A 27,861-nucleotide genomic window follows, 5' to 3' on the forward strand; every position below is an offset into this window, starting at 1 on the left:
AGATTCTGGGGGCACACAAAAGTGCTGTGATTCCAAGCTTGATTTTTAAAAATATATTGAAGAGTCTGTATGAAATGGAATATAAATTAAGATGCCTTTGAATGCTAATGTCTAAAACAAACAGTTCTTTTTAGCTGTGCTGGCCCTTGGCCCTTAAAAATGTGGCTAGCATGTGAACCCCCACAACGTGTCCCAAGCACTTTTAGACAGTGGCAAAAGCAGGTTCCTTCTTTTGAAGAATTTTCTGCCACTGCAGTTGTTCGGAGCAACACAGTAAGCACCCAATATATATTTGTGGAACACAAAAAGCTGCTAATTCTGTCTGGGAACATCAGAAGGACTTCCTGGGGCTGAGGTGACCTCTGACTCAGATTCAGGCTTGACCGTAGGAGGGTGTCACCTGACAAAGAAGGGTGATTAGCAACTTTTATGCTATGTTTGCTAACCTGCCTTCTAACTTAGATCTTTATATGAAATACATTTTCCTGCTTCCTCATTCCCCTCTGTTCAGTCTTATCTCTGCTTCTATATCCTCTGATTAAAGGCTTTAAACTTTCCATCTCTTCTCACCCTGTGATTCATTCAGCTGTCAGACACTTCCTAAGCATCTGCTCTCCAGGCTTCTGTGCTCCCGGGGAAAGCATTGTGCTAAATGTGAAATTCCTGCAGATTTCCTTAGTCATTCTCCATTGAGATCAAGAAATCACCAAGTCCTGCTTGTTACTTTCACATTCTTCATTCATTCAAAATACACTGCTGAAAAACAGAAAGTATTTTATTGATTAATGTTCTGTGATTGCAAGCAACAGACACTGGCTAACTGAAGGAAGAAAAGGAGTTTATTGAAGGGATGTCAGGGTGTGGTGGATGGAGTCATAGATCCCCAAAGATGTCTACCTCGGAATCCCTGAAAACTGTGAATATGTTACTTGACATGGCAGCAGGGACTCTGGAGATGGGATTAGGATCTTGAAATGGGGAGAGTGTTCTTGACTATTAAGGTAGAACCAACGTAATACAAGGGTCCTTGTAAGAGGGATGTAGGAGGGGCAGCATCAGAGAAGACGATGTGATGACTGAAGCAGATGTCACTGAGACAGGAATTTGAAGTTACTGCTGGCTTTGAAGATGGAGGAAGGGGCCAAAGCCATGGAAGGCAGATGGCCTCTAGAAGCTGGAAAAAGGCACTGAATGAAGCCTCTCCTAGAGCCTCCAGAAGGAATGGAGCCCTCCAACCCCTAGGTTTTAGGGCATTTGAAATCCAACTATGAGATAATAAATTCGTGTGTGTATGTGTGTGCTCGTGTGCGTGTGTTTCAATTGCAGTGAAATTCACTGAATCAACCATTTTAAAGCAAATAATTTAGTGGCGTTTAGTACATTCAGAGTATTATGCAAACACTCTAGGTCCGAAATATTTTCATCAGCCCGGAAAGAAACTCCATACATACTAGGCAGTGGCTCTCCACCCCTCTGTCCCACCTCCCGCAGGTAACCACCCATCTGTATTCTGTCACTATGGATATTTCATACAAATGGAATCATATAATATGTGACCTTTTGTGTCTGGCTTCTTTTGCTTAGCGAATGTTTTAAAATTCACCCATGTTGTAGCATGTATCAGTACTTCATTATTTCTTATGGCTGAATAATGTTCTGTTGTATATAAATACCACAATATCTTTAGCTGTTGATTGATTGATGTAGATATTTGGGCTGTTTCTACATTTTGGCTATTGTGAATAGTGCTGCCATAAATGTGTGTATAGCTACTAATTTCAATATCTGCTTTCGGTTTTGGGGATATATATGCTTAGAAGTGGAATTGCTGGGTCATGTGGTAATTCTGTATTTAACTTTTTGAGAAACTGCCAAACTATTTTCCATAACAACTGAACCATTTTACATTCCCACCAAATAACTGGAATGCATAGTTTCCAATTCTCTACATCCTCATCAATACTTTTTCTTTTCTTTTTTTTTTTCCTGTTTTTTAAAAGTCTAGCTATCCCCATGGTACAGGAGCTAGAAAGAAATTATTTAGGCATATAGCGAGGGTAAGAGTCCTTGGCCAGCTTTTCCTTTTAATAAAAAGCAGCCCTCATTTCTTTTCTTAAAAAAAAAAAGCCGGCTGTAAAATCGAGCTGCAGACATAGATACACAAGCTGGTAAATGCCGGCAGCTGTGCCAATAGGAAAGGGCGGTAGCATAGGGACCAGGCATGTTCGGCATGGAGGCTCCATCTTCCTTTTTCTTTGTCAACTACATGTACAGTGAAGGAACAGGCAACATGGTGCTGACCAGGTAGAGAACCATCTGCATAACAAAAGGTTAGGGTGCAGTGGCCAGCTTCTTCACTCGCTATGTAAATGGCACACCAGTCCTACCAATTTTTGGGCCCTATGTAAATCAGACACCGCCTCCTCACGCTCACGTATAAACCACCCCCCACTCCCGTGCGCTTTGCCATGCACCAGAAGACCCACGCAGACCCCTCTGTCTCTGCAGGGGAGAGAGCTGTTCTCTTTCTTTCGCCTATTAGACCTCTGCGCTTACACTCACTTCTTGTTGATTTCCTTGGTGTGTGATGAGGAACCTCAGGTATTTAACCCAGACAACTATACCACTTCACTAGTGGGTGTGAACTAGCACCTCACTCTGAATCGTATTTGCATTTCCCTAATGATTAATGATGTCAAGCATTTTTTCATGTGCTTGTTGACTGTTTATATATCTTTTTTGAGGAAATCTCTAAGACCATTTTAACAAAATTGGGCTGTTTGTCTTTTTGTTGTTGTGAGAGGTCTTTATGATGGATATATATGAAAAAAGAGCTGTTTATATATTTTGGATGCTAGACCTTTAATTGGTGTTGTCTTAAACCACTGAGTTTGTGGTGCTTTGTTATAGCGACAATAGGAAACTGATAATGGGGAGCTCACGGAATTGAAAGAAAAGCCGAACAACTAATTTGTGGAAAAGATGCCCTGGGGTTCTGGATAGCGGGAGTAAATGATGTATCTGTTGCAATTGCTTTCAGTTCTTGTGTCCTGATTTCAGAGAGGAAAGTGGCTGTTTAGTCTCCCGTAGCAGTATTCGGTGCCTAGGTCAGCACAAGGCAAGCCACTTGACGGTTAGTACCACTCAGACTGCATGGAAAAGACATAGAGATACTGTTACAGACAGAAGGGCAAACGTTCTGGGAAGGCAAAAACAAGAATACACTACAGGCATGAGAAGGTAATACTAAAGAATAATAAATGAAATTTAACAACGTAAAGGCCTAAAAACCTCCCACAGTCCAAGAGGGAAATCTGGAATTATGAATGAGGAAGATGTAGCAGAGGATAAGCACCAATAAAAACATTTAGGGGATTTATTGGATAGACATCAGAGGCTATATTAGTAGAGATATACTATCTGAAAAAAAGGAGGTGGTAATCCTGTGTTGTTCTGTGCTGATCATACCACACTTTGGGTGAGGAATTCGACTTTGTGCTCCATACCTTCAGAGGCATATAGGCAAAGCAGGTCACATTCAGAGATCAGAAGCCAGGAGGCTGGAATCATGCCATTGCAGCAGTGGTCAGAGAAATGGTCACAAGGGTTTGGGGGGAAGTCTAGTTATGGGGAGCTACCCAGGAAAAGCATGGTAAAGAAGGGTAAGGTTTGTTATGCAGCTTTTTAAGTTGTGCCTTCTTCATTGATAAGGGACTATAGTGAGTCATCCTTCTCTTCCTGACACGGAGAGGGAGACACCCTTACAAACGGAGATTTTCTTTGCAGATATGAAATTCCCTTACAAAAGGAAATTTTGACTCTGTGTTCAGAACTTCTGTGTCTGTAGTTTCTCAAAATAATCAGCTCAGAATAATTCTTATGTCTAAAGGCACATTTTGGGATGGAATATTCTGGTCTCCTACAGTCATGTTTTGGGGTGGCATATTCTGGTCTTGTACGCACTCTTCCCACTTTAAGATTCTGTGATCCCTCTGTCAGAGGCGTGTGAACCATAACAACTCCATCTTGAATAGGATCTGGGTGAAATAAGGCTGAAACTACTGGGCTGCATTCCCAGACGGTTAGGCATTCTAAGTCACAGGATGAGATAGGAGGTTGGCATAAGATACAGGTCATAAAGACCTTGCTGATAAAACAAGTTGCAGTAAAGAAGCTGGCTAAATTCCACCAAAACCAAAACAGCCACGAGTGACCTCTGATCGTCCTCACGGCTACACTCCCACCAGTGCCATGATAGTTTACAAATGCCATGGCAACGTCAGGAAATTACCCTATATGGCCTATAAAGCAGAGGCATGGATAATTCACCCCTTGTTTAGTATATAATCAAGAAAGAACCATGAAAATGGGCAACTAGTTAGAGATCAGCCTGACCAACATGGAGAAACCCCGTCTCTATTAAAAATACAAAAATTAGCTGGGCGTGGTGGCATGCCTGCAATCCCAGCTACTTGGGAGGCTGAGGCAGAAGAATTGCTTTAACCTGGGAGGCAGAGGATGCAGTGAGCTGAGATCACGCCATTGTGCTCCAGCCTGGGCAATGAGAGCAATACCCCATCTCAAAAAAAAAAAAAGTGGGGTGGTGGGGTGGGAAGGTGGGGCAACTAGCTGCCCTTGAGGCTGTTCTGTCTACGGAGTAACCATTCTTTCATTTGTTTACTTTTTTTATAAACTTGCTTTTGCTTTACTCTGTGGACTCATCCTGAATTCTTTCTTGCGTGAGTTCCAAGAACCCTTTCCTGGGGTCTGGATCCGGGCCCCTTTCCTGTAACACCTCCCTGCACCTTGCAGTCATCTGAGTCTTCCTGCTACTGCTTCAGCTGAAATACTGGTTGCGGTGGTGGAGGGTGGGAGGGCCGATCACAGGACTGGAGGCATGGTGGGTTGGGGGGACGTCAATGCTAGGGATGTTTATTCTCTGGTGCAGGGGAAGCCATGCTGGTAGTATAGAACAGTGGTCTCCAAACTTTGATTGCACACCCCATCAGTAAAATCATGTTTGCATATGTACTCTTCAAATTAGGGCTTATTACTTTAAAATCATAAGCATATACTATTTTCAGATGCAATATACTGTCAAGGTCATCATTAAAGATGACTGTAAGCCCATGTTCCAAATAATCTTAATTATCATTTTGAACTGCTAAACCACTTTTGATTGGTGGAGGTAGATTCTTAATGTTACTTTTTGTGGTTTCTTCGCACTGTTTAAGCAGTAAGCTGAATGGGAATGAATGAGTCCACTGCTGTCTACTGCTCTGAGTCGCAGAATTTTAGTTTTGCTTTTTTCTCAGTACGCCTTTTCACAACTTCTCGGGAGGCCATCTGACAGACCAAGTGAGGTTAGCTGTGTTTGTTGAGATTCTATGTTTTTAGATCAAATTAACATAAAATTCAAATACTTTCTTCCTGCAGATCAGTGGAGCATCTTGTTTGTCTCTTGGGTGATGTCTTTGGGTCCACTAGTGGAGGGGTAGAACCTTGCTCCTCTACTCCAGGAGTGGTCCTCGGACCAGTGGCTTTGGCTGGGAGCGAGTTAGAAATGCTGTCTTGCAGACCACACCCCAGATGTACCGAGTCAGATATACTCTGTATTTTTAACAAGATCCCCAGGTGGTATGCACAGAAAAGCTTTAGAAACATTAGTTTAGGGGCTGACCAAGGATTTTTTGGAGTCGGGGAGTCAGTTGGAGGGCCGGAAGCTTGGAGAGGAGATGATGGGGATCTCATCTCAAGCTTGTAGACACAGCAGTTAGGCTGTTTGGCATCTCACACCCACACGCAGAAGTAGGACAGTAAGGAATCAAACAGAAATAATCGGAAAAGAGTTTTAAAGAGTCCCAACCTCTCAATCAAGGAAAACATAAAGCAAAACAATTAAAATTCCAAACAGAGGTTTACTGGAACTTCATGAACTTGCAGAGAAGTCCTTTGTTTTGGAATCTGGAGTCAGGAGTCCAGATTCCCTGAACTGGAGTTTTCTGTTGCCAGAGCTTTTCCACATTTCCCGGCTGCCTGCTATTTAGCTGCCTTTTTAGCTGAAGCTCTAATGATCTCTGGTGTAAATTGAATGCTTTCTTGTCTTCCTTGATTGTGTTCTTCTCTGCTCCAACCCCTTAAGCCCGAACTCAGTCTTTAATGTCTGGCTTGCATTTCCTGAACAGATTCACAAAACAAAGACTGTGTTGTCTCTTCATTTGTTTGGGAGAATTAGGCCAATTAGAGATAGGGTGAAGTTCTTGTGAACGTTCCTAGACTTCTGAGCTTTGCAGCAGTGAGTGCTGCTGTGGAAGTCTCTGAGCATCCTTCTATTATATTTGCAATTTGACCCACAATTTCAGATGCTAGCACTGCATTCATCAGTGGGGATCTTGATTTAGCATAGCTGGGTACAGGTGTGAAAATCAAGCCCTGCCAGTCAGAGTGAGGTTCCCATCAATCAGTCAATGGTTTTTGAGTGTCTCATGGAGACTTCCCAGTTCCCTGAGCAGAGAAGGATGAGGAAGACCAGGCCCTTGACTTTATGGAGCCCAGTGTCTTGTGGCAAATACAGATATACAGACCCATGTTAGGCAACCACAGATACATGTGCAACAAGAGGAGGTGTTGCACAATGTAACCGTGGCTGCCTATTATCAGTTTGTATATCAGACCGGTGACAGGAGGTGTCAAGTCATAAGACTGGAATAAATGATTAAATCTTGTGGCAGCTGGGATGAGGGAGTGGAGGGGGTTGTGTTTGAAAAGTTCAGAAATATTTGGTGGGCTGGAGAGAAGTGAAAAAAATTCACTTGTGCAAAATGGGCATGCAAATTGGCATTGAGTGATGGCAAACTGCAAGTTCAAGGTAATGGACAAGATCTCACGCGAGGCTGATGGACAGTGGTTAAGGAGATTGGACTCTATCCTGGGGTCAGTGTCTCTCAAACAGGGTTTCCATGCCTGGTGGAAGGCAGTAGGCAAGGGGGAGAGGTTGGTAACGTTGTAGAGAACAGGGATGACGGTGGGAGGCTAGTGAGTTAGACCAAAGAAAAGAAAGCACACCAGTGAGGGCCCACTGAAGTTGTGGACTGTCATTGAGTAGCAGCACAAACCTAAAGTATTCTGCAGTTTCTTTGGGGTTTTCTTGTGCCAAGTGGTATCAGTCCAGGATTGGAAGCTTTCGTGCCTTGGGTAGAAAACACTGGAGGTGAAAGTAAAGTGTTGCTTAAAGGGCATTACAGTGATAGAACACATGATCCAGGCTGTGGAGAAAGGAAAATGAAGATGGAGAAAAAAATAATTTGGGAAACAATGGAGGCTTCAAGGAGCCCAAGGTATTTACGAGCTTTAGGGAGCTGGATTGATCTGAAGTTGTGATTGAAGAGAAGGATGTTACAACTTAAGAGTTCGGAAGAAGAAGGTTCCTGTTGATGTCGAGGTTCTGAGGTTCCAGGTTTTTCATGCACCTCTTCCTCTGTGAATTAGGCTTGGCCTGTCCTCCTGTATTTATTTAAGGTGACAGAGGAAAGCCACCAACAGATGAAGTTGGATGTTGAGAGATGATAAGAAGCATCCACAGGAATGTGAAATGGAAGATTGCTTCTTCTGGGCATTCAGCTACCCTGGGTCGTAAGGATTCTGTGACTGGGCCAAACTTGAGTGGCCTGCCTTGTTCATCAAGCATGTACTTCCTAAAAGGATCCGATTGGACTAATTTTGCCAATATCCGAACCTGTCTTTTGCAACAAAACTCAGTTGAAAGTTGACCTCCCTTGCGTCCAGCCCCTGTGTAGTTGTCTTGGATTTGGATCTGAATCCAGGGCAATCATTTGTGGCAGAAAACACATTAGCAGTTTGGATGTGCCAGGTACATTGACTCATAAACCACATGAAGTAGGTAGTATTATTATCCTCATTTCACATACTAGGAAACCAAGGCACAGAGAGGTTAGATGACTTGCCCATAGCTAGGAAAAGGTGGTGCCAGGAGGTCTGGCTATGGAGTCTATGCTGTCAACCTCTCTGTTAGCTCTCTCTGAAAAGAACTGATTCCAAACATGATTCTTAAAAGATGGCAGTGAGCTTCATGGTTTCCTCTTGTAGTCCGTCTCAGCCTAGCACATAACTAACGCTTCATGTGGTCCCTGTAAATGGGACTCGTTCCCCTCCCACATCGCCCCTTCCATAAACACACTCTACTTAAATAATATGGAACTGCAGATAGATCTAGTTATTCTCAGGATGACCATTTCATTTATAATTCAAACCGAGATAGTCTGTAAAAGTGGGCATTACTTTTTTGTGACTTTATTGTATTATGAAGCATTGAAACTTCTGGAGAAATCAATGTCTGGGTAGTGAGGCAGCTGCTTTCTCCTTCACTTCTTTGGGTTACTAGAGCAACGTGGCAGTAGATTTTTTTTTAAAAGACATCCTTTTGTATTATTTGCATGCATATCTATTACCAAGGCATGCACTGGTACAACACAAACTTCTCTCATCAGATGCAACTAGTCTAACATCCAAACATCATGCACCACACCTTGGTGGCAGCAGCACACTGCATGCACAACCACCGTGGCCCTGCTCATTTGTGTATGATATTTGGAGCATCTGGAGGCGTGGGAATAGTATTGGGAAGAGGAGTGATGAGGAAACAGTGTGAGTGCCTGGCTGACAGGAGGTCAGCCGAAGTTAAGCAGGGAGAGGCTGAACATGTCATTGGTGCAAACCCAAGATTCACTGATATTTTTTAATAGGACCATCTGGTGGAACCAATGATGGAATCTTGTTTATCCACCTTAAGCTGACCCACAGCCATGCTGATGGTGCAGCTATCTGGCGTGGGTTGATAGTCCTGCGCCTGTGATGTTGTGCTGGATTTTCTGGAACAGAAGACTAGATAACTTCTCCACAATGGAAACTTCCCCCTGGAACTGTCTTCCTTCCCATGTAAGGCATGACAGGTCAATTTAAATTGCACCTAGATAATTGGGTTCTATCTTTATCAGATAACTACTAGTAATGTTGAATGAAGCTGGATCCAATCTGCTGCCAAATCAACTTATCTCCCATTCTGGAGCATCATCTGGCCTTGCAGAGACCTAAGGGGCTGGCATTATAGTGACAGTGGCAAGCCAGCATGGTCTGTGACCCAAGTGGGCATGATTGAGAGCTATGCTTGCATAGCAGGCACAAACTAGGACTGTTTCAGGCAAACCAGGACATAGAGTCACCCTAGCTATGGGCTATATATTAAATGAGAATGGAAGGAAGTCACAAGTTGGTCCAGAATATTTCCAACCCACCTAAAAATTGCCAGAAGAAGGCAAAGATCCCCAAATTCCTGGTTCATAATAGGTGCTTAATAGATTTTGAATGAATAAATGATGAGATTCCAGTGTGCCCCCAAGAGGAATGTGGAGAAGGATAGAAATGAATCACCTAGGAAGGGGCATCACTGGAAAGTGCAAAATCATCACTCTTATAAGTAATTTCTGTCCAAGCACGTCACAACTGAACAAGTTAGGACTTTCATTGACTTAAATAAATGAGTCAGCAGACTTAAGGGAAACATAAAATCGAGACTATTTTTGCATCTTGGTGAGACTGTCATGGAAATGTCTATCTGGGGGAAAATGTAGAGTCTCATTGGCATGGCTAGAGAAAGTAACTGTAAATGACCAAAGGAGGAGGATACGGTCTTTGAAAAGCTCAAGGCCAGGTACTTGCAGACATCAAGATTTCCTTTGAATTTGCAAAGTTGGCATCACTTTCTAAAACTGGAAAAACAGGATTTTGGGGAAATTAAAAGAATCTGCCTCAAGGTCATTGACTGATCATGAAACTGGAACCAGTATCAGCTCGGACAAGCAGTTAGTCTCTGGTTCCAAACCTTTGTCTCTTGTTGATGAAGGGCAGGACTTGGGGCACCTGAGGCAACCCCTTCCCTACACACACCCACCGCCGCCCCACAGTGAGCATCTATTCCCAGTAGCCTGTGGGTGTAGGAGAATAGTTGAGGTGTTTGTTGGCAATGTCTTCTCATCTGAAGACAATCGTCAACTCCACCTGCTCTGCTCCTTTGCTTTCAGTTGTGCCCAGCCTTAGAGTGAAGACCCTTATTTGTTCCCAGTGCCTGAGGGCCAGTCACATGCACCAGTATTTCAACTTTATAGGCTTGATATAGGGTGGGACTGGTGCCCTACATCTCAGAGATCCTGGGTAGAGACATCCTCATACCATCTTGGGAAGCTTACTGCCAGCCTCCCAGGGCTAACTGGCCTGGAGAATAGGGTGGAGGCAGTGGCCCGGCAGTTGCCCAGACCTCATAGCCAGCGTCACTCTATAGTCCGAGATAAGGGCCACAGCGTTAGGCCCACAGGTCTGTGTTTTGGATGCCCACCAAGTAGAAGGTCTTATCATTAATGAAGACTGGGTCTCAGTATTCTAAGTGCACTTACTGTCTCTGCCCCTTACCCAACTGGTTCATTCCCTTTTACGGTAATGAATCCTCTTTCTATTTGAAGCCCACCTCTTCGAAGCGACAAAATTTGTGTAGAAATGAGGTTTTAAATAAACTACAATATGGGAAATATGAGGATAAGGTTTTGAGTGGGATAAACATTGCAAGACCAGTCTTTAAACTGAGGCTATGAAAAGATTTGCATGAAAGTATTTCTTTATCTTCATCCAATTTTTAAAATTTTATGAGTTTTAAGACATATGATGCTCACCTATATCTCAAGGTTGTAGCAACCCATGATTAAACATGTCCTTTTCAAGTTCCAGATTGATATTTTTCACCATTGTATCTGTTCCAGTAGTTGACTCATATTGGAAGCACAATATCAAGCAAGCTCTAAACAAGTTTTTTCAAGCAATATAAAACTATCATTGGCCTTAGATGTAAAAGAGTTTTCTAGAGTTGTGTGAGAGACTGAAGTCACAGGGCTACTGAGGCAGGGCAGGCCCAGTGATCCTCAGATAAAAACCGAGCAAGACTTAATCTTTTTTGTTTGTTTGTTTGAGACAGAGTCTCATGCTGTCGCCAGGCTGGAATGCAAGGGCACGATCTCACTGCAACCTCCACCTCCTGGGTTAAGGCTATTCTGCCTCAGCCTCCCAACCACAGATGCATGCCAACATGCCCAGCTAATTTTTGTATTTTTTTTTTTTAGTAGAGATGGGGTTTCACCATGTTGGCCAGGATAGTCTCCATCTCTTGACCTCATGATCTGCCTGCCTCAGCCCCGCAAAGTGCTGGGATTACAGGTGTGAGCCATTGCACCCAGCCAAGACTTAATCTTGTTGCAATGATCATTTATCGCTTCACTCGCAACACTTGACCTATTGTCTGTGGGTTCTGATGATGAGTATCTTCATGCTAAAGTAATACTGTTAAATGGTGAGAGAGGAGTATTTATGATTTCTTTCTTTCTCTCTCTCTCTCTCGTTTTTTTTTTTTTTAATTTGAGATGGAGTCTCACTCTGTCTCCAGGCTGGAGCACAGTGGCATGGTCTCCCTTCATGGCAACCTCTGATTCCCTGGTTCAAGCAGTTCTCCTGCCTCAGCCTCTTGAGTATTTGGGATTTCTTTGTTCACTTCCATAAAAATATGACTCCTTGGAGAACAGGTTTTGAGGCCATTTGATGGGAAGAACGATTCCAAAGTACCACCTGCAACTCCTGTCTTCCTGCTTCTCAATTCTACAGAGCCCTCATTGAAAGTGGTCGGTAAATAGGAAGGTTCTGAATATCAGACGTTTAAGGAGGCTATCCTAAAATGATTCTCCATGTGTTGATGGTAAACTGGCTCTCGAAAGCCTCTTTGGCGGATGGAAGTCATGTCTCACTGATGACAGTCCTGGAGGGAGGGTTGCCCCACCCTTGTAGGATGATCAGACATGCTTCTTTTTGAAGCATCTTGATCTGAACCCACTAAAACTTGAGTTTATGAGACCTACTTGATAAATATCTAGATAGATGAAGGATAAAGCAAGGTCTGAGAACTGAACTCTATTTTAGTGTTATACTAATCAAATTGGTAAAGTTCTGAACTTTCATTTAGGGGAACATAGGATTTATCTGGAATTCTTTCTTTGGAATGCACAGTGTTTAAGAAAGTATGGGGCAGTAACTTACTCTCTTTTTCCCCAAAGCAGTAAATTCAGGTGTCCAAGCTCATTTGTTATAAGTAAAATGAGTTCTTGGGTAATTTTAATTTAAGATGAGAGACATTTTTTTCCCCACTAACTCTTCAAACAGCCTGTGGAGCTGCATATTAGCAAGCACCTCTGGTGTCTAGCCTAAAGCCCTTAATTTTCAAGTGCTTGCAGAAAATAGGAGTATAACTGCTACAAACTGTTTTCTGTGTGATTTATTAGATTTCTGTGCGTGCCCATACTGCTACCTCAAGGAAAATGCTAGAAGTTAGCAAGGAACAGGCATAAATTTCTGAGGTATTTGCTGATAACATGGGATTCAAATATTTGATATTTTCAGGTTAGCATATCAGGCTCATATTTTCATAATGTCATTTACCCTGGAAAACATTTGCTCTGTATCTGAGAACAGTCGTCATAAATTGGGAAAGGTGTATGACATTTTTTTTTTTTTTTTTTAACTTTTTAAACTCTTTGTTACCAAGTCATTGCTGGATGGAACATAGAGCATCTCTGTAAAAAACTGAGGAAATGAGCATAGGTTTTCAGTAAATAAATTACTGACGCAGCAACTTAATTGTGGTAATGATGTAAGGAATGTGGAGGGAAAGGTTGGAAACATTAACCTCTTGGACATATTTAATCATGAGAGTTATTACCATGTTTACCCATTTTTTTATAAAGCTACACAAATGCACAAACAAACTCTTCAGTAGTAGTATTGTTATATAGCTTAAGACGAAGATGTTACTCTCAAAATAGACTTTCTCAAAAAAAAAGTCACTCCACCTTGTTAGGCAGAAAAATAAAACTATAAATATTATGCTTTTGAGTTTTAGATGAAATGTAAAAATTTAGATGTTTTTAAAAATTGTGGTAATTTAAAGTTTAAAAATATTCAGTATTCAGTACCCTCTCATCTGCTAAAAATAAAAATATGTGAATTTACCAAGAGCACACGTCATAACTATCTTTATTTTTGCCCTATGTCTGGATAAACAGAAAATCACCTTCTTTCAACATGTTTCTCTTCTCCCTGACCCTCCCTCACCATATCCCTCAATCTCTCTTCCTTAAAAAGCCATGATATTGAACTGAAATCCATAGGAATATAGTTCTATGATTAGCAGATTTATGTCTCTCAATTAAAAAATATGCAACAGTAGAATATTTTCTATTTTAGTATTTTAAACAATAATAAATGCTTACCATGGTTGCTAATAAAAACTCATTACAGCAACATTTCAGCACCATGGACAGCACCAACGGTGCCTATTCTACCCCCTTTCCCCCTCAACTCCATTTTGGTCATGCCACCTCTGATCTGGTGAGGGGGTTTAGGGATGGCTGCGTTGACACAAAATGGCCGTTCTTATACTTGGCTTCTCATTAAAATCACGTGAAGAATTTTATCCCCAAGTCCAGCCCCCCCACAACACAATCAATTAAATCAGAATATCTGAGGTGGATCTTAGGCATTAATATTTTTTTTTTTAAATTGGACTTTAAGTTCTGGGGTACATGTGCAGAACATGCAGGTTTGTTACATAGGCATACACAATTAGGTACTAATACTTTTTAAAGCTTTTCAGACTTAAAATCAATAGAAAATGGTAATTTCTCGGAGATGAGATGATTTTACTTCTAAAATAGAACTTCTCAACTTTAACTGCCTTTACCCAGCTTGTTTAAAAACAAAATCATTGTTTGGGCCTGTCTTTAGACATTAAAACTCAGTTGGCCTGAAATAGGAGACAGGTATCAGTAGTTTTTAAATGTCTTCAAGTAATTTTTAATTTACAAGTGTTAATAAATATTTACTATCAAGTAAGACCTGAAAGTAAATTTTTTCCTGTGGAAAGTTTAGGCAAATTTGGTATTTCAATAAGAGGCTTTCAATCTAGAAGAAAGTAATGTCTAGTTTTCTTTCTTTCTTTCCTTCTTTCTTTCTCTCTCTCTCTTCTTTTTCTTTCTTTCTTTCTTTCCTTCTCTTTCCTTCTTTCCTTCCTTCCTTCCTTCCTTTCCTTCTTTCTTTTCTCCCTTCCCTCCCCTCCCCTCCCCTCCCCTCCCCTCCCCTCCCCTTCCCTTCCCTTCCCTTCCCTTCCCTTCCCTTCCCTTCCCTTCCCTTCTTCTTTTTCTTTCTTTCTTTCCTTCCCTTCCCTTCCTTCCTTCCTTCCTTCTTTTCTTTTCTTTTCTTTTCCTTCCTTCCTTCCTTCCTTCCTTCCTTCCTTTCTCTCTCTCTCTCTCTTTCTTTCTTTCTTTCTTTCTTTCTTTTTCTTCTTTTCTTTTCTTTCTTTTCTTTTTTTTCTTTTCTTTCAGATGAAGTTTCACTCTTGTTTCCCAGACTGGAGCACAATGGTGCAATCTTGGTTCTCTGCAGCCTCTGCCTCTGGGCTCAAGCAATTCTCTTGCCTCAGCCTCCTGAATAGCTGGGATTACAGGCATGTGCCATCATGCCTGGCTAATAGTGTCTAGTTTTCATGACATTGGAGTTGAAGTTGAGAAGCTTGTATTCTAGCCATATTTGAAGTCAAATGGGGCCATAGCAGCTACCTTCTGCTCCTTGTCTGGGCCAAAGCCCCAACCCTGGACATTGAGTAAGGATATGAAGTGTGTAATCATTATCTGTGTCTCCAGCTATGCTTAGCGATTTCAAACTATCCTCTAGAAAGCTTTCCTTGGAAACCTTATTTACTTCCCCCCTACAAGGTGTATATCTGGCTGATTTACTCTTCTATAGAAAGTTGGGTGAGAGGCAGCTGTTAGCACTCGCCAAGTTTTCCCACATCCCTTGCACTTATTTTAGAGCCATGTGACTCCAAGGACAGAGTCCCATCTGGGACAAGGCACGTAAGACTCCCCTGTTTCTCTTATTTTGTTGTACCGATGTTGGGGGCCACATGTCACAGATAGCATAGCTGCAGCATGGAGGAAGGTTGCCTGCCTGCATGAGACTGAGTGCAAATAAACAAGAAACATTTTATATTAAGCTACTGAGATTCCAAAGTTTGCCTGATGTGATGGCTATCGTTAATTTTACCTAATGAGACTCTCAAAGATGAACGAATATTTCTGACCATGTCAATTGATGAGAATCCTTGTTTCCACCCATTTTAAAGTGGAAAAAGAAATGTATTTACATTAATCTGCATATTCCTACACATTTAAAATGCAGGGAGAAACACTATATAATACATGAATTTCAAGTTGTAGAAATACTGTTTTATTCCCTTAGTCATCATTAGCTGCAAACCACTGCCTGTATTTAGTCACCTCTCCAGACCCATGGCAATCTGGGAAGGCAGGAAAAACAAACCTTCATTGCATTTGAAATTACCAAACAACTTCTTTAATTTGGAAGTAAATCACTGAAAGGAATGATCTCTCCAGACCTTACTTTGCCTTTTTCTTCATACTTTAAATACCATTGAGGTGCAGCTTGACTGTCCACTTGCTGAGACTGGTTTCAGTGTCATGCTCTTGCTTATATTCAGTGGCAGCTTGCCTCACTCTGTTTCCTGCAGGTCCTCTCTCTTTTTTGCTTAATTTTAATTTTAGAGATGGGCTCTTGCTATGTTGCCCAGGCTGGTCTTGAATTCCTGGCCTGAAGTGATCCATTTGCCTCAGTCTCCCAAAGTACTGGAATTACAGGTGCATGGAATGGTATCAATATCTTCTTTTAAACATAAATTTTATTGTGGATATTTGAAGTTTACAACATGAGGTTATGGGATACATAGTGATACATAGATATTTGTAGATACATGTGAATAGTACAATGGTTACTCTTTTTCTAAGCTGCTTATATGCTGCCTTCCCTCCTGACCCTCTTTAACGTGGAGTTTGTCACATGCCAACACTAAAGCTTCCCCCAACTTCTGGTCTATTAACCACAGAGAAACAGAAGTTAGAAAAACAAAGGATAGTGCTTAGGCAGTACAAAAGTCTAATTGCATTTACCCACTGTCTTTGAACTTTGTGATGGCTCTTGACCCATTTCTAGTATCCTATTCCATGATTAGAGATTTTGGTGCAAGATTTCCCCTCATTGTACTTCTCAACCTTTGCCTTCCCTCCTTCCACTATCACACCATCATGGAGCCTGCAGATGCCCTGGAGAAGCTGAGCCAGCTTATCCCTTGAGCACAGATCAGTGGAAGCTGAAACCTAGACAATGTTTTGTTTTGTTTTCTTTGTTTTATTTTTTCTCTTCCTTTCCTTTCGTTTCTTTTCCTTTCCTTTTTCCTTTTCTTTCCTCTTTTTTTTTCTTTCATGGAGTCTCACTCTGTCACCCAGGCTGGAGTGCGGTGGTGCGATCTCAGCTCACTGCAACATCTGCCTCCCAGATTCAAGCCATTCTTCTGCCTCAGCCTCCTGAGTAGCTGGGATTACAGGTGCCGGCCACCACATCCAGCTAATTTTTGTGTTTTTAGTAGAGATGGGGTTTTGTTATGTTGTCCAGGCTGGCTTCAAACTCCTGACCTCAGGTGATTGCCTGCCTCTGCTTCCCAGAGTGCTAGGATTACAGGCATAAGCCACTGCACCCTTCCTGAAACCTAGATTTTTACTTTTAATGCTTCCCTCTCCTGCAACCCAACGTCTTTTATGCAGAAAAATTTATTATTCTTTGAAAGCATTCAAGGTTTGATAAAAGTAACTTTGAAGCAGAGTATTAAAGTGACCTATAATCTCATTTTAGCTGAGATAATACCACTAAGTATTTAGCATCGACAGTGTATTGTTGGCTTATTATTTATAGTTTATTTCTGCAAATCTGAATCAGCTAGTTCTATAGACCTGTGCTATCTACCTGTAATGTAATCTCCATGAAGCCCCAATGGAACATTTAGTAAATTATTGCTATAACTCATTAAACTATAACCCCAAAGCATTCAGGAGCATCCTAATTGGATCTGGCCTGACCTCATTAAAAAATGTCCAGAGTCCCCAGGAGGCACACAGACACCAAGTTTTTGCAAGATTTTCAAGGCACTAGATGATGTTTAGGTTAATTATTGCTTAATATATTTAATTTCTTTGATATAATTGATTACCTTGGCTAATTTAAACTAATTTGTTGCTAGTTAACTTTCGTTTCTAATTGCAGATTGTGATTCTGACATAAATATTTTTAAAAAACTGGATCACAGGTCGCATATCAGTTTATTATACACTGAAACAAAGCTTATCTTCTAAAATACCTCTTGGGGCCAATTTGGAATTTGTGTCTTGTTATGTAGTCTCTAAAACTATGATGTTTATATTTCCTTTCATTTTATGAAAGAAAGGAAGAAAAAGAAATATCTAAAGATGGAACTGACCCAAGAAAAAGAAAGAATGGAAAATTTGTCTGGATAAGTTTTTGGATATTATTTCTCAGTCTACATACTTTCATTGATGCATTTTATGATTCCTCCTCCCGATAAGTTAGGTCTCTGTTTCTTTCCCTAGATCTTCTTTAGTTGGGAAACACTTTTATTGTCACTGTGACTGCCCGCCCTTTAGTTCCTTATGACTCATGGGCCAAAAAAATAATCCACTGTCAATAAAGACAAACTTGTAATTTTCAAGATTACTTTTCTGCTTAACCTGGGAAGTTTTCATGGGTGCCTTTCTATTCACACTGTTCAGGATTTGCTCCAAACCCTTGGTCTCAGCCACCATTCTCTTTCAATTGCTCCTCAGTTGAAATCTCTAGAATACCAACATTTACACAATGTAAAATATGCTGAAGTGAAAACACAGATTCTCCTACAAGCAACCAGTTGGTTAAAAAAAAAATTGGGTGACATTAATTTTAGTAATATATTTCTATTTAACCCAATATATGAAAAATAGTAGTGTCAACATATACTCAATATAAAAATTAATGAGATATTTTACACTCTTAAAAATAATGTCTTTAAATGCCAGTGTATTCACAGCACTTCCCTTTTTAATAGTCTTTGAAATCCAATGCATATTTACAGTACTTTCCAAACCAAGCTAGCCACATTTCAAGTGCTCAACAGCCACATGTGGTTAGCGGCCACCAAATTGGATGGCATAGTCTTGGAGCATTGATTGAAGATATTCTTTCATACCTTCCAAATAAGACCCTCTTAAATCCAACTTATCCCAAAATACCTTCCAAGATTTCCTTTGTCAAAGTTTATCTACACTCCCTCACAGTACTTAGAAAATTCCTCTTATTGAAAACTTATCTCAGCCTTACTTGTGTTCAAATATTTATGTCTTTATCTGTCTTAGAAATTATGAACTCATAGGAGGAACATATTATCCTTTGCTCAACTTTGAGCAATAGCATAAAAGTATGGAAGAAAATTTGATTTTGACAGATAACTGACTCAGGTTTAAATGCTACTAGTAGGACCATGCAGTTGTGGTAGCTACACAACTCCAGCCCATTTTCTGAACCTCAGTTTTCTCATCTACAAAGTAAGGCAATACCTCTATTACAGAGTAAATGAGAATTAAGTAAGGTATGCCTAACATTTAGTTGGGTTTCAGTAAATAACTTATTATTATATTGAATGTAAAGGGGCAATTTGCTATATTAAATATGCACATAGATTATAAATGTACTCTTATTTCAGAAACATTAAAATTTTGGGACTCAGATATTTCCAGTGGGAATGTAGAATGATACATCCACTTTAGAAAACACTTTGGTAATTTCACAAAAGTTTAAACATGGAGCTATCATATGACCCAGCAAGTTTACTCCTAGGTATATATCTAAAAGAACTGAAACATATATCCACACAAAACTTGTACATGAATGTGTGTAAAAAAGTGGAAACAACCCAAATGTCAATCATCTAATGGAAAAATAAAATGTGGAATAGCCATAATAGAATATTATTTGGCAATAAAAAGAAATGAAGTACTGATGCATACTACAGGATAAATGAACCTCAAAAAATTATGTGAATAAAGGAAGCCAGTCACACACACACAACATATATATTATGTGATTCCACGTAAGAAGTGCCCAGAATAGGTAAATAAAAAGAGACAAAGTAGATTAGTTGTTGCCTGGGCTGCAGTGGTGAGGGCGAGGAGACACTGTTAATGGGTACAGTTTCTTTTGGGGTCTCTTTCTTTAGAACATGATAAGATGTTCTAAAATGAGATTGTGGTGATGATTGCACAACTAGGTAAATATCCTTAAAAAACCATTGAACGGTATACATTAAATGAATAAACTTTATAGTATGTTGATTATATTTCATTAAAGCTGTTAAAATTGGGGGAAATGGTGTTAGAATTAAGTCAGTGTATATGTATTTGTTCACTCTAAAGATAAACAAGTTCCTCTAAGCAAACAATAATGACAAAAAATAATCGAAATAAAATTCTTGGTCCTAAAATGTATGGACATTTTCCTCTCTCTGATTTTCACACAATGGCTCACGCATGTAATACCAACATTTTGGGAGGCTGAGGCGGGCGGTTCATGAAGTCAGGAGTTCGATACCAGCCTAGCCAACATGGTGAAACCCTGCTTCTATTAAAAATACAAAAATTAGCTGGGCGTAGTGGCACATGCCTAATCCCAGCTACTCGGGAAGCTGAGGCAGGAGAATCTCTTGAAACTAAAAGGTGGAGGTTGCAGTGAGCCAAAATCACCCCACTATACTCCAGCCTGGGCGAAAGAGCAAAATTCCATCTCAAAAAAAAAAAAAAGAAAAAGAAAAGAAAAATATCCCCTCTACGCTCCCCCATGAAGAGATGGCTCTCTTTCACTTTAGGCAGCCAGACACAGCCCTTGAAATATTGAACACGGGAGAAATTAAAGCCCCCAGTTAGCCTGGGCCTTTCATTCCTTCCACCTTAATTCCTCCCTGGGTCAGCCCCTGTCTGCACCACTCACTATTCCGAGTGGTCTCCTGTGGCGTTGTCTCCCCCTGACCGTTCTGTAAGCTCTTGGAGTGCAGGAATTGTGTCCAACTTGTTCACCGCCGTTTCATAGTTGCCAACATGTAGTAGGTGCTCAGGAAACCTGTTGGGCAGGACAGTTCCAGCCCCTCCAGCACTGGAGAGGAGCAGCTGCAGCACATTCAGCTGTGTGTGTTTTCCTTCTCTTGAGTTCCCAAGTTGGGCCAAGTGCCAATGATCTCTGCCTACGCTGCTGTGCTAACGGGACTGCATTCCCCTGGCCCCCTTGCTAGTTACCATGTCACAACCAGAATCAAGGGAAAAGCATGCTTGAAACATATTAATAACAAGAGTAAGTTCAACCCACCTTCTGTGGGGAGGAAACCTTTTTTTCCCAATCCCATTTGAAAAAAAAGGCAAAAGAGACTTCTGGGGCTGGATATTCGGTTTAAAATGCATCTAGGGTGGTGGAGTCCTTTAACAGAATAAGAGAAGGCACATACGGGACTTGGGTTTCTCATAAAATGTGGGCTAAATAGAAAGATCTTTCTGCCTGGGCATTGAAAAACTTGTTTGATTTGGAGATCTGCCTGAAAATATTAAGTAGCAGAGACCCCTGCTGATCTCACAAGTGGTATGACAGTTTCCTTCCAAATTAAATCCCATTAGGGTTTCTGAAGTGCACCTTTGCTGTCTTGATTTTATCTTTGCTCCCTCCACAGGCCAGCTGTAGGGGTTTTGCTGAAGGCAGCCCCATCTCTGCAGCCTGCTCCTCAGCTCTGTGGTGGATGAGCAGGACAAACCCAGGGAGCGCCCATTTGTAGATTCCCAGAGACTTCACCATCTCACCATCCTGCCCCACTTTGTGCACCCAGGAAGGCCCAGTCAGCCTTTCCTCCTCAGGGTAACTGTTGTGAGGGGCTCTGCCCTCCCCACCAGCCGATTCCATGCCACAGATTTGCCAGGTCTGAATTTGCATTTCTGAATCAAAATTTGGATCTAACTTGTATACTTTTTACCTGGTGTTTTTTAATAGTTAGCATTCTTTTTCTTTGGAGATGGATTCGCTGTGTCACGTAGTCTGGAGTGCAGTGTCACGATCTTAGCTCACTGAAACCTCTGCCTCCCAGGTTCAATTGATTCTCCTGCCTCAGCCTCCTGAGTAGCTGGGACTACAGGCGCACACCACCATGCTTGGCTAATTTTTGTGTTTTTAGTAGAGACAGGATTTTGCCATGTTGGCCAAGCTGGTCTTGAACTCCTGACCTCAGGTGATCCGCCCGCCTCTGTTTCCCAAAGCTTTGGGATTACAGACATGAGCCACCGTGCCTGGCCGGAATACTTTTACTCTGGAAAACTGCCCTACAAAACATATATTAAAAAACAAACGAACAAACAAAAACTTTTGATTAGTTAGAATTAAATGTAATTATTTCTAGCTCTTATCGCATTTTGCCTGCTATAATGCATACAGAGAATGAATTCAGGATCCAGATTCACTCCAGGATGATAGTTAAAGTCAGTTCTTTATTGGAAGTTCACAGCAGAGGAGGTCAATAAGGGTTGGAATTTACCTAAAGAGCCTATGGCTGTAGAGTATCTTATATTGGCATGTCATTAAAAAACCTTGGAACATGAATCGTGTTAACAATTTGCATTTTTGTAAATATGCAAGTTGAAAATTGGAGAAGGTCAAAAATCTTGCCTCCTAAAAAAGACTAGGTAAAATGTAAAGATATGGGAGCAACACATTTTATATAAACTTGACTTCCAGCTTTGCATAACAGATTTAGATTTATAATATATTTCCACTTGCCGATTTTTTTGGGAGAATCATCTCTAGCTAATAAATATGTAGTGTGTTTGGGAACAGACACTGGGCCCAGACACATGACTTGTGTTATCAGTTACTACACATGAAGGTTATTCCAAGGGCAGTATTTTTGGGAAAATAGGCAGAGCTTTAGGGTTCTAGGTAAACAGCAAATACAATAATAATAGTTATTTGTTAATTAGCATAGGATTTGAGACTCTTGAAGTTCACTCTCCCAAGTTTCTAATTTTGGCCACAGTTGAAAAGCAAAGAGATAGACTAATCAGTTAGTTATAAATTAACAATGCCAGCACTCAAAGTGAGTTGTGTTCTGGGATCACAAAAGACATTTCATAAAAGGGTGGGGGTAGATTAAAACTTCCAAATATTACTTAAAACTCCGAGACTTTGAGTTGTATTGTCATTCTTGGTGGTGGTTGTAAGGAACTTAAAACATTTAGCGGACATTTCGAAACCCTTCAGATTTTCCAGCTGGATTTATTTACTTGTTCTTTAAGGATTAATTTGAATATTCTCTTGTCCTGTTGGTCAGAGATGACACTGGCGTATCCACTCTGAAGGGCGGTTTGGTGTTGCATATGAACATTTCAAAAGCATAGGCAATTCCATGACTTACGATCTACCTTTAAGAAGCACTCCTGGCTGGGTGCAGTGGCTCATGCCTGTAATCCCAGCACTTTGAGAGGCCAAGGTGAGCAAATCACTTGAGGGCAGAGGTTCGAGACCAGCTTGACCAACATGGCGAGACCCTGTCTCTACTAAAAATACAAAAATTAGCCAGGCATGGTGGCACATGCCTGTAATCTCAGCTACTCAGGAGGCTGAAAATCGAAAATCGCTTGAACCTGGGAGACAAAGGTTGCAGTAAGCTGAGATTGCACCACCATGCTCCGGCCTCGGTGACAGAGTGAGGACCTGTCTCAAAAGAAAAAAAAAAAAAAAGAAAAAAAGAAAGAAAGAAAAGGAGCACTCCCACATGTGGACAAGTATTTATGCTTAACTGGATTTCTCAGCCTCAGCACTGTTGATACTTGGGGCCAGACAGTTCTTTGCTTTGGGAGACTGTCCTGTGCATTGCCAGATGTTTAGCAGCAACCCTGGCCTCTATTTAGTAAGTACCAGTTACCCCTCTAAGTTGTGGCCAGAGTGTTTCTTTGCCAAATAGCATCCCATTGAGAACAACTGATGTATAGTAATGTGCTCTGTGGCACTTTTTTTCTTGTAATTTCAGATAAACTGTAAGTAGCTTAAATACCCATTGTTTGGAGCAGACTCATTCAATAGAAATATAATGTTAGCCACATCAGTAATTTCATATTTTCTAGTCATTGCATTAAAAAGATAAAAAGAGCTGGGCGCAGTGACTCCTGCCTCTAATCCCAGCACTTTGGGAGGCCAAGGCAGGTAGATCACTTGAGGCAGGGAGTTTGAGGCCAGCCTGGCCAACATGGTGAAATCCTGTCTCTACTAAAAATGCAAAAATTAGCCGGGCATGGTGGCGCATGCCTGTAATCCCAACTACTTGGGAGGCTGAGGCATGAGAATCACTTGAACTGGGGAAGCAGATGTTGCAGTGAGCCGAGATTGCGCCACTGCACTCCAGCCTGGGCAAGAGAGTGAGACTGTCTCAAAAATAGAAAGGTAAAAAGAAACAGGTGAAATTGATTTTTATATTATATTTTATTTGACCCAATATATGAAACATATTACTGCCTCAAGATATAATCAATAAAAAACGTTATCGAGACATTTTACATTCTTTTCCCCCTAGTGTTAAGTTTTCAAAATCTGCTCTGTATTCCACACTTCTGGCACATCTCAGTTGATAACAGTCTCGTTCAAATACTCAATAACCACATTTAGCTGGTGGCTACTATACTGGACAGCAGAGATTTACAGGAATGGCATTTTAAAAGAAATGCTTTCATTTAGAAGAAATACTTTCAACTACTACATGGTATACACATAGAGAGCTGGGGCATGGAAAGCGCTTCATATACTGTTAAGTGAAAACAGCAGCAGAACAATATGTATAGCAGGAAATATGTTAAAATTCTTTTGAAAAAATGAAATATATTTGTATTTTCATATATTCACCAGTATATCTGTGAATATATATGTATGTAAATGAACAGAATGAGTCCTGGAAATATGCGACCGGACAGGAAGCAGGACACGTGGCCAAAGAAGGATTTAATTGTAATATCTTAACTTTTTTTTTTTTTGAGACAGCTTCTTGTTTCGTCACCCAGGATGGAGTGCAGTGGTGCCATGTCAGCTCACTGCAATCTCTGCTTCTTGGATTCCATCGATTCTCCTGCCTCAGCCTCCTAAGCAGCTGGGATTACAGGCATACACCACCATACCCAGCTGATATTTTTATTTTTAGTAGAGACAGGGTTTTGCCATGTTGGCTAGGCTGGTCTTGAACTCCTGATCTAAAGTGATCTGCCCACTTCTGCCTCCCAAAGGGAGGACTAGGCCCTCCAGTCATGAGCCACCAGCCATAATATTTTAACTTTTTAAATAAGAAGAAATGTATTCATATATAACTTGTATAATAAATGCTTTTAAAAAGTGAGCTCATTGGGTCTAACCATCCCGGTGGTCTCTCGCTATCAATGGTTCTCATCCTGGGCCATGCCTCAGAACCACCAAGGAAGCTTTTTTAAAGTCCTTTTTAAAATGTGCATAGTTGGAAACATGTTAACGTTATTTTGAGAAATGAAATGTATTCGCATTTTCATATATGTGAATATTCACCAGTATATCTGTGAATACATATGTATGTAAATGAATAGAATGAGTCCTGGAAGAACGCAACTGGACTGGAAGCAGGGCAGGTGGCCAAAGAAGGGTTTAATTGTAATATCTTAACTTTTTTTTTTGAGACAGATTCTTGCTTTGTCACCCAGGCTGGAGTGAAGTGGCACTATCTGGCCTGACACTGCACTCCAGCCTGGGTGACAGAGAGATCCCCTGTCTCTTAAAAATGTTTGTTTTTTTTTTTTTTTTTTTTTTTTCAATTGTGCTGCCTGGACTTTTCCCCAGACCAATTGAATAAAAATCTCTGGAGACTTCCATTTTAAGCTCTTTAGATGAGTCAGAAGTGTGGTCAGGATTGAGAACCACAAATGTGGAGAAAGGGATGGACTGTGTCCTTCCAATAATGACCAGTGGACTCACAAAGAGAATTTGATAAGGATCTGATGGCAGGTACTTTGAGGCATATTGCCTGGTGAGAGTTTTCTGTTGTTGACTAAGGGAAGATCCATATTTTAAAGTTAAAATAGATCAAATGAGCTGAGGGATGGAGTTGACACCTTTTTGCTAAAAAGTTGGTACCAGGCAAGACTTCCTAATCCATTGCCATCCAACCTTATGACAAGTTTAGTCAAGAGAGCCTATAAAAGTAGTGCTGATCTTCTAGATAGACTCTAACAAACAAACATGTAATGCCTCAAGAACCCAAATTACACTCCATAGAAATTTGTCTAATAGGTAGTCCACAAAAAGACTCTAGACTTTAAAAGTTATTCACGTAGATTCATGAGTTCATTGTTACTATTTGAAAAAGTGAGATTAACTGTCCTTGGTATTTAGAAAGCAACACTTCAATTGAACTGATAGGAAAATAAAATCTTGTTTTAAAAAGAAACAACCAGCTTTGCACAGTGGCAGTATCGTAGCCAATGAGGTTTATCCGAGGTGCGATTATTGCTAATTGAAAACTTTTCCCAATACCCCGCCATGATGACTTGAAATATAGTCGGCATTGGCAATTTTTGACAGTCTCTATGGAGACTGAATTTAAAAAAAAAAAAAAAAAAAAAACAACCACCACCCGGTTTCTCCTATTGCTATGTTCTGCTTGAATTCATGGTGATTACAGTGTTCGTGCCGTCTGAGGTGAAGCCAACATAATTTTATTTTACACAATAAGCCCCATGAAGGATCAGGCGTATTTTATACCTGATCTAGGGTCAATATTGGTTCGGAATGCAGTTCTCTTACATTTCTCCATCATTGACCTCCTCTGTACTTAAAAGTGAAACAAATCAGTGTTTGGCAAGACTTACAGCCATTATCTGTCTTTTCCTAAGCTTTGAAAATACCCAGAAATTGCCTGATTCAGTGAATGCTTCATTCATTTGTCCTGGAGTTTAAAGACCCACTCTCTTGTCACCATGGAAACAGATTCAGATCCTAAGGCAAAAGATTCAGTACCTCCTTCCTAATGATAATATACAGCATGAGCTCTGAAGAGAAAAATGGATCTGCCTTAGGTTCCATTGTTGAGCCGATGGTGTTCCCTGGCTCAATGAATCTCTTTCTCATTTGATTTTAGCTCCTGGGTTTACATTTGCTGTGCAGCAGTGCATGGTGAGGGGTTTTGAGCCTTTAATCCCCTGCCACTGAATCACTGCATTTGTGTGAACAACACAAATGCCAGACTGGTTTTATACAGACTCTGCAGTTGCTGGAAATTTAACAACAGGTACCTATGTTTGCTTCCACAAATTGAGAAATCTGATATTGGGATCTAATGCTGGCTGGGGCTGGAGTAAACTAGTTAAGACCTATAGGAGGCCCCATGATTTGAAGATAATCTATTCCGGGAAAAGGCCACTTATGGTGAGTTGGCTTGAATTGGGACCCAGCATTTCATAGTAAATACTAGGGATCAGGGTAGAGGATGACTAAATTGAAATTTCATTTTGAAAAAATAAAACAAATTTTTAAACAAAGTTATTTGATCTTACATGTTCAAACTTTTAGGTTATAATATAAAGAAGGTTGAAAATATAAGCTAAATCAAGTATGAAACAAGTATTAAATTTTTATATGGTAAATTTTCCAGCAAAATTCAGTAATGAATAGGTGCTTTCCAGCCCATGGGACTTTTACCACATATGAGTAGACCCTTTTTCAATCATCGAAATCACTTCCTCTTCACCACGTAGATGACTGGATCAGCTGCCCATTTTCATGTTACTTTCTACTTCTAGAATAAATCTCCTACTCTAGTTTAGTGGCTCTCCTCCATGCCCCTTCCCTGCCCCATACTTGATCATTTTTGGGGGTTCTGTCCCTGTAAGTGTTCTTCAGATACCCTCCTTGCTCTCAATCCTCATTCCTCGTCTACATTAGCTGTTCCATCCCTGTCAAGACAATGCAGACTCTATTCTTTCTTTCTCCCCAGACTTTCCATAGCAGGTTCCATTGTTGAGCCGATAGCACTGATGTGTTCTGCTCAAACGTGATCATACACTACTTCCTAACTTTATTTAAATCACGGATGATTATATGCCTTGCCTACTCAAATAATTTACAGCAGAGAAGGGCTAGTATATCTTCAGGCCCGTAGTACAAAGACATTCATGCTACCCATCTGAGTATCCACTGTTGAGTTGTGTGGAAGTGATTCCTGAATTTTCTTAATCCCCTGTTGTGAACCTATGATTTTCCTTTTAGGCTTTGACACTTCAAATAAAATCAGTGGTAAATTGTTTGGGCTTTATCCCCAGAAAGGGAGAAGGTGGAGTAAAGCAGAAGAGGAGAGATTTCCTGAGAAAGAAAGACTGTTTTTAAGACCCTGTTTGACTGGTAGAAACTAGACAGCCAGGAAAAGAGGAAACAGAGTTTTTGTGTGTTGTTGTAGTAATTAGTCAGCTGAAGGAAATGTCATCAATTTCTAGCTTCCTAGGTTTTGCACTAACATAACAAAATGTACCCTCTTAGCCATTTTTAAGTATATAATTCAGTGGCATCAAGTACATTTACAGTGTTGGGGCCCTTTTGCGTCTGGTTTATTTCACTTAGCTGATATTTTCAAGGTTCATCCATACTGTAGCATCTGTGAGAATTTCCTTCATTTTTAAGGCAGGATAAAATTCTATCATATGTATATACCACATTGTCCTTATCTAGTCATCTGTTAATGGATAAAAACAATGAAACTATGAAATACTGACATCA

At 40.6% G+C, this 27,861-nt stretch overlaps 1 protein-coding gene, 1 non-coding gene and 1 pseudogene across 2 annotated transcripts in view; 2 read left to right on the forward strand and 1 right to left on the reverse strand.

Moving 5' to 3' along the window:
• Positions 1 to 27,861, forward strand: part of GNA14 (G protein subunit alpha 14) — a 219,655-nt gene that overhangs the window by 51,632 nt on the left and 140,162 nt on the right. The window lies entirely within an intron of this gene.
• Positions 8,560 to 10,114, reverse strand: LOC116559661 (annotated as a pseudogene).
• Positions 25,546 to 25,686, forward strand: LOC116559920. The gene has a single exon (XR_004272690.1). It is a non-coding gene; the product is annotated as a U4 spliceosomal RNA (small nuclear RNA).

Source organism: Sapajus apella, unplaced genomic scaffold (assembly GCF_009761245.1).
Source record: "Sapajus apella isolate SASKATOON/1434 unplaced genomic scaffold, GSC_monkey_1.0 scaffold24, whole genome shotgun sequence".
Lineage (NCBI taxonomy): Eukaryota > Metazoa > Chordata > Mammalia > Primates > Cebidae > Sapajus > Sapajus apella.